Source organism: Ooceraea biroi, chromosome 2 (genome assembly GCF_003672135.1).
Source record: "Ooceraea biroi isolate clonal line C1 chromosome 2, Obir_v5.4, whole genome shotgun sequence".
Classification (NCBI taxonomy): Eukaryota; Metazoa; Arthropoda; class Insecta; order Hymenoptera; family Formicidae; genus Ooceraea; species Ooceraea biroi.
This window is the reverse complement of record NC_039507.1, coordinates 3,027,993-3,040,175: the sequence shown is the minus strand read 5'-3', so window position 1 is coordinate 3,040,175 and position 12,183 is coordinate 3,027,993.

Here is a 12,183-nt window from a genome sequence, read left to right as displayed (position 1 = left end):
AAAGGACCTCCGGGAAGTTAGCTGTTCTGTGACTTTACGAATTGTTTGTTGGTCATTGTTGGCCTAATTAAAAGTTTTGTTGGCTAATACTTATTTTTTAAATAAAAGGAAATTGTGTGGGAAGTTAGCCGGACGAAAATTAGTTTTTTACCATTTGCGGCTCAATCTATGCGCAATCGTTTGTTGGTCACAGATAAACTAATTAAAACGTTTGTTGGTTTATCACAGGACGGCTAACTTCCCAGAGGTAGAAAAGGATAGTGTCTAAAAGCCGGTATTCATAGTCCTTTTTTTATAATAATAAATTATTTTTTTATAACAAGATAGTCTTATGGAAAACCTTATAGATACTAATAGATTCTAATACGGCTATCTGATTGGCTAACAAATATCGAAAACATTTTATGCGTTCAAGAAGATAACAATTACGTGTCACGAAATAATATTTAGTTAATAATATTAAAATAAATTCATCAATTGATTTGATAATTCTATCATATCACTTATGGGTTACGATTAAAACTTTGAACTATACTATTATTTGAAACTAGCTCGAAACAAATTCACGCTAATAATTTATAAGAATCGATAATTAAATATCTAGATAATTCCATGATTTTATTGATAAAATATTAAGACCCCAGTCAGCCAAACCTGCGAAGAACAGACATTGGCAAAATCTGTTCGACAAAATATGTGAGCAGAGAGGTCACAGATTGGGTACAAAATCCACCCAGTAAGCACACTGTCAGCAGTATGTCGACAGATTGGCAGCAGATTCAATCAGAATAATGCAACAGATCCGGTACCATCTGTGTCCGCATTAAGATTGTGTTCTGCCAGCAGATCCTGCTAACATGATCTGACAGCAGATTGGCGACAGAAACCGAGCAGAGCCTGCCAACATAACCTGGCGGCAGATTGGCGGCAGAAATAGAGCAGGATCTGCGCAGTGTAGTTGGCAGCAGATTGACGACAGAAACCGAACAGAGCCTGCCGACATAACCTGGCGCCAGGTTGGCGGCAGAAACCGAACAGGATCTGCAGCTTTTGACACTATTCAAATTTACACGGCTAGGAAGATGCGTTTTCGCTCCGCACCGCTAGGTGGTGAACATGTTGAGTTCTTACTCGACGTTAAGATTTAGCCTGACAGTTATAAGTTAATATACGCGTCTTGACATAATAATATTAATTTTTCTAAGAATTTTTGCACTTGCGGCACAGAGGTTCTCATGGACAACGTCCACACACGCCGCAAGCAATCTGAAGGCATTAAATTTGCCCATTTAATCAAATTAAGTATTGATTAAAAAAACAGATTACTTTACAATAGTGTGGACCAATATAAGAAATTAATTCATACCCCACATAAAAAATTAGATTTATATTGTTAACCACAATATTGCTCCAATAAATTTGTACTACTACGGCACTTTCTCGCAGAGCCTGCTTGATTTCTGCTCCCAATCTGCTGCCAACTACACTGCGCAGATCCTGCTCTATTTCTGCCGCCAATCTGCCGCCAGGTTATGTCGGCAGGTTCTGCTCGGTTTCTGTCGCCAATCTGCTGTCAGATCATGTTAGCAGGATCTGCTGGCAGAACACAATCTTAATGCGGACACAGATGGTACCGGATTTGTTGCATTATTCTGATTGAATCTGCTGCCAATCTGTCGACATACTGCTGACAGTTTGCTTACTGGGACTATTAAATTTTGCGCAATTATACCTTTGTAATCCTTATAGGAAAAAACTTGCGTAAGCAAAGTGTTTGTATGTTCATTTTACAAAATACTCGCTACGCATGATTGAGTATTAAAATGAATATGATAGATAATACTTTTACTGTTTCCCCTGCGTTAGTATAATACATTTCTATGCGCTAACCGGACTGCCATCCTAGCCATATATGTTGACTTACGTCAACTGCTTATGATATAATAGTAGAGCATCTGTTTGTGCTTGTCTATCTACAGATTTTGCGTCATATAAAAAATAAAATAGTAACAAGAGTATGTGTTTGCAAAAGTTTGTATGATATTAAAACCATCTTCCTTCCTTGCTTCTGGGTCCTTTCCATTGCTTTCAAATGGCGGGATATTTGTTGATTCATTAACTTCAAGCTGCCCTGCAAGCTCTTTGTTTAATAAATTTGTTTAACAATAATGTTTGGGACGAGTTTTCGTTGAGTGATGCTTTCAATTCGTTGTTCTCTATTTGTAATCTTATGAATTTTTGCAAGCAATATATCGTATTTATATTAAATGTCTTTGCGTTGCTGTTGCACTTTATACGTTTTAAATAAACACGTTTGATTGTGAATATATAGGAAACTTGTGCAATACATAAAATAGCTGATTAAAAGTTGAAATACTAACAGCTTTTAAAGCGTCGCGGCAAATTTTCATTATCTTAACACATTGTATATATATACACATATATATATATATTTTTTTTTTTCAGCGATCGATCCTCTCAGTTGGTTCGAAGAATGGTAGGAAATCTCGGTAAATTATATAGGAAGAATATCTTAAATTGGGAATCGGGATACGTGAAGATTGTCCTTTGTAAAAGGATGAGAGTGCGCCTCGATGTATTAACACGTTACACAGCGCGACGCGGAAATCAGTCCTGTTTGAAAAAGATCAAATTCCCACTGCATAGCATTAGAATCCCCGATGACCCACTTACGTTTGCGCGTTTGTTCGGGATTGCGCGTCATCGCCGAGCGTATTGTTCCGTCTGTCTAACGGCAGCTGGCCTCGCTACCGTCATCATAGGGTACATCCCGCACCCTTCTTCATTAAATGGCTCAAGGTATCATCCTCTCCTTGGTTTTTAACCGGATGACGGGCGTAGGTACGCGTACAGGACGCTCGTATGTGGCAGCTGCTCTCCTCTCGCGCGGCGAAAAGAAAGAGGGAAAGCCAGAGAAAGAAGAGAAAGAGAGAAAGACTGAAGGAACACGGCAGATAGAGATTCGTTTCTTTCAACGAATTTATTGTTTAGCATATGAATGGCATACGCGTTCATGGTTGCACGGTGAACCCTTTGGCATATTATAAAGAATTCAATAAAGTTTATAAGGAAGCCTGGAGGGAACCAGTCTCCGCGCCAGAGGCCCGAGAGAACGAAGAGAGGAGAAGATCAGAAAGAAAGAAAGAGAAAAGGCCTCTCTTCTCTCGTCTTGCGCGACTCTTGCCGTGAGAACGCGTGCCTGCGTGTGTACCTTACACTGCGGACCTCAATGCACATCAATGGAGAGCAGCCAAAACGCCCGAAGAGAAACGTTTTTATTTTCGAGAGAACGACCAAGAATTCGCTAGATAAATTTTTATTTGATGATTTACGGTAATATGTATGAGAGAGTGTGTGTATACATACAAACATTGAATTATTTTATATTTTAATATAATCGATATTTCTCTACTTAATGCTATAGTTATGGTGCTAAATTTATATATGGAGAGATGAATTTTTTCCCAATAAAACATGAAACTGTTACCGTTAATAAAAGTATTGATAACATTCGATGCAAGGCAAGACACTTCTCTTTCAATATCTTTTCTTTTTGGTGTAAAATATATGAATTCTGAGGTATCTAATCAAACGGCGTTTATTTATTTATTTATTATTTATTAATTAGATAAACGGGAACCTACCCTCTAGTACAATACGAATAAAATAGAATAAACTGTAAGGTACAAAACTTCCAAATATGAACATATAAAATATAATACAATATATCAAGTACTGGTAATAAAGATAAATTAAATTACAAAATCACAGATACAAAATTTCCAAAATATGACTTTACAACTTTCAAAAATGAACATATAAAATATAATACAATATATCAAGTACTCGCAATGTTTATTTCACTCTTATATATATTGAATCTATCAATTATTCCAATTTGTACATTTTGAATCTTAAAAAAACTGTCCCATTTCTTATTTCACAACTTATAGATTTCGAAGAGATCTAACTTTATCGACGTTTTATTATGTTACCTTGGAACAGTTTTCAAAATTTTTTAACAAAATCCAAATATTGAAAACTTCGTTTGTTATTCAAGAATTTACTAGCAAAAGAATTGATGTTCAAATGACAAAATAAAAATTCACTTCGAATTACTCGGCTCTATCGGTGCACCTAGTTTAACGACGGAGGAACGCGTGCACACACGTATACGAGCAATAAAGAAAGAAAGAGAGAGAGAGAAAAAAGCCAGGTGTTTTATTTCAAACCGTGGGACTCTCCTTAAAGAGAGGGATGCTTTTGCGATGTATGGCGTGTATGTACACGCGCTTCATTCCTCGGAGAACGAGACGGAGCGGGACACGACAAATGAAAAACAGGATTCGCGTTCCTCCGTGCTTCGGGGGCCCTCACTACTTTTATTGTGTTTCCTTGTTCGATCGAACGTAACGTAACCCTCCCCTGCCCGTGGGTCGCTCTCCTTAGCTGCCCCTCGTTCTTTGATATCAGATTTTTTCTCTTCCTTTTTTCGTCTTTTTCTTTATACTCTTTCGCGCGCCACCGAAAAAAAGAGAAAGAAGGAGTAGAGAGCGAGCGAGATTGAGCTATAAAACGCTCTGCAGCTCAGAACGAGCCTGTTTAGGGGTACATTTTACACACGTGACACCTTCCATGGAAAGAACGAGAAGAAAACGGGGTGAAGGAGGGAGAGACAGAGAGAGAGACAATGTCGAGAAGAAGAAATACACTATATCCATAGAGCACGTCTTTTCTCTCGGGCAGGAAACCTGAATCCAAATCCCCATTCTCGCAAATTCGGTGGCCAGCGAATAAGCGGAAGACCCGTGGGGAGAACCGTTTCCCTCAAGACCCCCTCCTTTTTCCTGTTTCTTCCTTCCTTCCTTCTTTCTTCTGCCGTGCGACCGTTTCGTTGGACGGTTACGTGAGCGCGCGCTTTGCACAAAGGGATGTGCACGATTTTCTCTTCCTTTCTTCTTTCTTCCTTCCAAATTTGCGTGCACGATCGTTAATAATGCGCCTTGCAGGAAGGAAGATGAACCGAGACTCATTGACGGAGTTTCTCTCATTCTCAAACTGACCGGAAGCGCGCGGACTAAGGGCGACCGATATGTTGAACGAAAAAACGCTTTTGCAGAAAATCGCACATTGTAACGCAAGTATGTGCACATGTAACGAATACGAAGCTTGTTCTTGACAACAGCGATTTTTTAATGAGAACTCTTAATGACACAGATTATTCCTTTTTAACTTTTTCATATAACCTGAGAAGTCGGCTAGACATTTTATTCGAATGCATATCTATTTCTTTGAGTTTTTGAGCGATTGCACGGAATAGAAAGGATGGAGATTGGATAGAGATAAACAGCGATCTCACATTTTAGATATTATATATTACGCTAATTTTATTGAATCGTTTCTGTTTTCCATTTGTGAGCAATCTCACCTTTGCAGAAGACGAACCTTGTTACCTTGTTTATCATTTTGTAATTTATTAAACAAATCAAAATACTTAATATATAGATCTGTAAATAATTAAAGACGATAAGCATATTGCACATCTCTTTATATTTAGATTTTATTATGTATATTGCAGCAATATTCCTGTAACTGTATCGATTCATATGTTGTACAAAAAGTATATTGAAAATATTCTATTCTAAGTCAACTAGCATTATTCTAAATCTTGGTATTTCAAAGAATAAAATCATATTAATTCAAAATTTAAAATAATTAAAACAATTCTTATGTATGACGAATTTCAATGACTTAATTACAATAAAAGAATATTTTAAAAATTGTAAATAATAATACAAAAGATTTTCGAATATAATCTTAAGTCAGAAATACATTGTTAATGAATTTTAAGATAGATGGTAATGCTGATACGTTGAGATGTCGAGCAGACCAAGCAGGCCGGGACGAGTGCAATTTGAGCGTGTTATCAACAAATATTGCCCTCATCCCTACCTACGCGATCCCCGAAGATCTTTATTTTCGCATAACCACTTTGAAACGTGATACTTCGTACAATATTCTCTTTCTTTCTCTGTGTCTCTTGCCGTAAGCCTCTTTGTATTATTCCTCGATGAAGAGCAATGTTCCGATAGGCCGGGACAAGTGCAATATTAGCACATTCTTATTGAATATTGTCACGCATCTCGACCTATCTCCCATGCAAAATATGCAACTCTTCCGATTTAGATATCATATCGGCGAGTCGCTCGAATGACGACGATATATACTTTTCGACTCGACGGTAGTCATTCCGCTCCAATTTGCGATCCCAGACCGTACGGGCCGAAGCCAGGGCCGAGCCAAAGGGCTTACCGGGCCCGACTGCGTGTTCCTCGTCGACCACGTGCTTATCGCTTTTGGTACTGTAAAAAAATAAATTCCAGATAAGACTCAGCTGAGCTTTTTAAAAAATTACAGAGAAATGCGTGATAGAAATAGAAAAAAATTTTCATTCTACGAGTTGCGCAAAGAATGCATGCCTTGAAACCTATTTTCAGAGAATTGTATAAAAATATCTTTTTATGTACCTGCTATGAGAAAAAAATATTTTCTCAGAATAAAATCAAAGCAACGTAATACAAAATGCTCGAGTTATAACAAATACAAGAGCCATTGATGCGTCAAAACCAAAACTGGAATGAGACAAATGTAAATTAAATTCCGCATGCCCGACGACGAATTTTCCGCTTCAACGATTACGAACGAACAAGAGCATCGACCGGAAGTTGCGCCGCGCGCAATTCGTTAGATTACGCGAGATTACGTACGTACGACATACACATACGTTCATTGACGGGGGCGAGAGGTGCGTGCGCGCTGCGCGCATCTCTTTCTTTCCTTTCTTTCTTTCTTTTCTCTTTTCGTCCGTCTCTCTTACTCGTGTGCATGCATGGAGGGCTCTCCGATGTGGCCTTGGCGGTCAGTCTCCAAATCGGAGAGCCTCTAAAGCATCGTCCACTTCGAGTCACAAATCATAGCCCGAGGTCGTGGATATATCAAGGTCATCCTCCATAGTGGACCATAGGTCGTCCGTCCTCCGCGCGCCGGAATAACCCGAAAATAGGGCCCCTCGTCGAGAAATAGGGACCAGCCGCCGGAATTTCTGTGAAACAAGAAGCCGGGGCCCCGGCGCGCTAATTGTGTGTGTATATATATATGTATGTGAAGCACACACGCACACGCACACGCACGCAGCAAGTACGGATACAAGTATACGAACCGTTCATCTCAAAAGTAGCACGATTTTGAAAGGCAACAGAATCGAAATAGCGTGGAGGTGCGACGTACATCATTTCGAGGGTCCCCGTGATTGCGAGCATCTCTTGGAAATTCGATTTTCGGTGCCGCTCGCGCGACCGGCGGTATTCGCGCGTAAATCGTCCGTTGTTTATCGTCCTTATAACGACATCACGTTTCTTCGTAACTTGTAACCCGAGTTCCATCACGACCGCTCGAGGTGTGACAATGTCACGCATCTCGAACGGCCGTTACGGATGATTACCAACAATCTACAAAAGTCTATCCGTCTCCGTCCTCGAGGATTCCCCATGTTATTATTGCCAGAAACCGATCGATCTCTAACGTTTGAACGCGTTCCACGATTTTGAAAATATATTTTGAAAACAAGTCGAGAAAGTAAACGATTTTACGCGAAGCTGATGATAATAATAGCAGACAAAACAATGAAACAAATGAAACTCTATACATGTTTTTGACTACTCAAAGTCAAATCTTCGTCAAATCTTTGATATTATTATAAGAAGGCACAAAGCAATTTAACGTTCGAATATTTGATTCAGTTTTTGTCATTTTAACAGTTATCGAGTATTGCTTACCGTGTGAAGAAGATCGATTTTACCGTCACGATCTTACCCAGAATTCGAAGCGAGGGCTATCTCGATCATCGCTTCCTTTGCCCGGCAAAACTCCGTTTCCTCGTCATGTACGTTGTTCCTCGAACGATAGATATGTAGATCGGAAGACGCGGATCGGCGCCGCTGATGATCATCGCCGTGTCAATCCGCCGTAACGCGTTTCTCGAGCCTCACACAATGGCCCTTCTTCTTTATTCCCTTCCTCCGCTTCTTCTTCTTCCTCTTGTTGCCTCTCCTCTTTCTTCTCCGATTCTCGTATATTCTTCGGCACGTGACGCGCAGTGCCGGACGAGCCACGCGCTCGCTTGAGCTGCGTCACACGTAGAAAATAAATCGGAAGCGTTGGATATCGCGGGCAGTACCTGCCGTCGTCGATCGTCACCCATCACTTGGCGATAGATCATTCGCTTCCGGTTTCCGGCGAGCATCTATCGTCTCAGGATCTATCGACCTTCTCGTCAATGATGATCGCTCTGCGAGTCTTTGCGTGTCTTCACTGCACAACACTGTATCGAGGCGCGGAAATCTTCCATGAGGAACGTAAAAACGAAAAACTGCGCGAGGGTAAAACGAAGGCGAAACTGGGCCTCACGAGAGCAAGACGAGAGCGAGGACTCAGGTAGAGAAGATGATGTGGCCGCACAGGGAGAGATTCTCGAGCAAACTGCGGCTGTGGCCAGGTGTCTCGCCTCTTTATCCGTTTTGGGCCCCCAAGTGGTGGGGGGAGGAAGACGCGGGGGCTTATTCTTATTTAACAGCAACGTACGAGAGCGACGGTGGCGCGCAACGCAACGCCGAGGCCCCGGAACGGCCGGAGCCTCCCTCTTTCTTCCTTTTCATCCCTTTTCTCTCGAGGGCCCTCTTCTCTTCTTTCTCTCTTCCCCTTTCGCTCTCTTCTCTCCCGTTGCCCCTACCTTACTCCTGGCTCTTGTCCTCCGTGTCCCTTGCGTCCCTTGCGTCCCTTCCGTCTCTCTCCCTTTTTTCTCTCTCTCCATCGTGCTTTCCCTCTGTTTCTCTCACATTGTGATCACCTATCGGAAGTCGGAGCCCGCCAAAATTGTATCAGCTGTCCTGGATTTCGCCTTCGACTCCTTTCAGCGTGATGTGACGCACACCGGCAGCCGCCCCTTGTTCTCTCCTTCCGTTCGGATCTACCGTCCCCGAGTTCCTCTTCTAGGCCGTTTTTCCGTCCAGGTAAGACATAGGGTGACGGGCGACCAATGGGAGACCAGGTCGATCGTGCGCAAGGACCAGAGGGAGAGAGATCACGCACTGTTGTCATATCGTTGGTGACGATTACAATTAACGCTCGGCGATTATGCGCGCTTTGCCCAACTGTGATTTACGACGTGAATGTGCCGGATATTTGTCGCACCAGGACGAGTCCTCTTGCTTCGTCCTGTCTGCTTGCTTTTCTTTCTGCGGATATTCCTTCCTTTCTTCCTTCCGCGCGATGCAGTCCCGCAGTCGTGAAAAAGTCGCATGCTCCTTAGCACCGGATTAAAAGCTTTGTGATTTATCGGCGAGGAAAATGGCACCCCGACCGAAAATCATGGGGAACACGAGTCTCGGTAAGCGCTATGAATAATTGCGCAACGTTCTCGTAAGCTATTCAACATTTACGTAAAAACGAGCAAATAAAATAAGTAAGGTTACGATGACAACAATCGTCATAAGGTTAGGTACTGTTGCGAGCGTATCGTTATTTTACCAGTCTCATAAAATTGAAAAGAAATTGGATATGACATATAAACAATTTTTGAAATACAGAACTTTAACAATAAATACAGCCAAGTTTTATAATAAAAATAATATAATTTTGCTTTGTGTTAAATTTATCTAAAACTTATGTATTTATAATATAAATATTTTTTCTTCGAATTTTTTTTTATTTCGTGATAATCCGCCAAGATCGATTTGTCATGCTGTGTCATGTAACAAAATGTTTTCCCCGTTACTACTTAATAAACGCTTCGTAATCCGCAGGAGACACGATCACCGCCTCGTCATCTCACCGAGGTGTTTAGTCTCGGGCAAATTATTTACTCGGGTAATTTTATGCATCGTGAAACGCGCACGTGCTAGTTTCGCGTTCGCCTTACGCTGCACTTTACGCGAAACACGCTTAAATTAAAGCAGCTGTCCGAAAATTACTACAATTACAAGAAGTAGGTAATGAATAAGATCTGAAAAATGGTACGTGATTTTCTGATTATTTCAATCGGCTACTGATTTTGTACGATATTAGTCTGAAATCATCATTTTGCCCAAGTCCCGCACGTGTTATACGACACACTTGCGTGTGTGTGCGGAGCTAAAATTATTTGCATACTAATACGGAAGCGGTCGGTCATGGAACTGCGGTTTGATGTAGTAATGAGATCCGACAGAAACGAGAATGACGTTTTGATCGGGTACTACATCGTGTCGTGAGAACATACCGATTTTAAACAGTCCGGCGCTTTATCGGGTGGCGCGTAGCGCGTACGCGTCACACGCACATGCACGCAGAATTGCACACAAATATCCTCATACACGCATACATACATATCTCTCGACATCACCTGGAACAGCTGAAACTTACGTTCACCACGTGTTCGCGTCATTAAAAACTCTTGTAACAGGTTGGAACGCGTCTCGGTATTACAGCAGCGCACTTTTCGGCGTTAGCACGTTATTCATAAATAATACTTTTACCGATATTCAATCATGTTGTATCGATGACAACTACATCTTAATAAAAGGAAGATTTTATCGAATTTTTCCTGACAGGCCACTACAAAACACGAGGTTGAATCATTATTCTACTTCATTCCTGTATCTCTTCAAATTTGATTAGATTTTCATTAGAATTTTACATTATTTTTATTATATTCGTTATTATTGTTATTTTGTCATTATTCGTGGCTATTTTGATCAAATGCATAGTTTTGTCAGGAATTATTTAATTCATTTTAAAGAATCATACACATGTCTTTTATTGTTCGGAATTTGCGATATTTATGCTTTTCACGAGAAAAGTTGTCTCAAGATCACGGAGGTAGCTCGAGCGTCATAAACTGTCGATACTTTATTTTTGTTCAATATCGTTTTTTGTTTGTGTTACAAGAATATACCTTACCTTAGCTCGCTAGTTTTGCCCTATTCTTCTGTTTACGACATGGCCATCTTGGGACGAAATTTCTCGAGCCTGACGAAAAAATAGCGCGCGATCGTTACGAAAGTATCTAACACATTCGTGACGCTATTTCTCGGTTTCAATCTCGGATGCATCTCCTTCTGTTTCTTTATCTCCTTCCAAGATATATTTGTTTTATTTTTTTCTCTAGAGCCTCTCGCGCGCGCACGCCTCGTGCTCGACAAGGCACGCGAGGGAGAAAGAAATCGCTCGATCGGCCGACTACGAATATTTATCGACACGAAATGCAATCGTCGCGCACAGCGATTTCCTTTGTGTTCCCGGACACCGCGCTCGCACGCGTGTGCATTCGACGGGGGAAGAAAAATCGAAGTAAGGGATGATTGAGAACCACTTGTAGGAGGACAGCTGCGCTCTGCGAGCGCATCTGCTGTCGGTTGCGCGGGCACGCGCTCACGTATATACGCGCTTATGCCCACGCCGGTGCACACAAATGCATGCGAGCCTCCTACTTCTCCTCATATCTCTTCTTTTCTCCCATTCTCTTTGTATTTGCCTCTTTCCTGCTTTTCTTCTTTCGATTTCCATTCTCTTTGCCCGCGCTTTCTTTTCCCTTCCTTCTGGTCTTCTTTCTCGATTGTTCGGCGCTACGTATCATCTCTTCTCTGCGGCAATTTCTCGCAAAAGTTTGGCTCTGTTACTGATAAACTGTAATCTCTTCCTATTTAAAAATTGTTATATCCTCATTCTCGTGTGTGCATTAGAATTTCTATCTTACATCTTGATGTTCCATAGAAACTGCCCTTAAAATTACTATCTAATACAATGTAGTTTTAGTACATCTTGTATACTTAAAGAAGCTCCAAATGAATTACCGAGTACTTTGGTAGAAGCAAAATGTTTAAGTATATTGTAACATTCTTAATTTTATTCGTCAAATAATATCAAATCAAATAATACTAAATAAATAAAAATAATAAAATAAAATAAATAGAAATAATAAAATTTTTTATTAGTCTTATGTGGTAGTTGATGAAACAATTATTATATTTCATTGGAACAAGAGAAATGCGTTTTTATATGACACAGATGACATTTTCTTTGTCCCTCCTCTTTCCGTACTGATTTATTCTTCTACACTAGCATGTT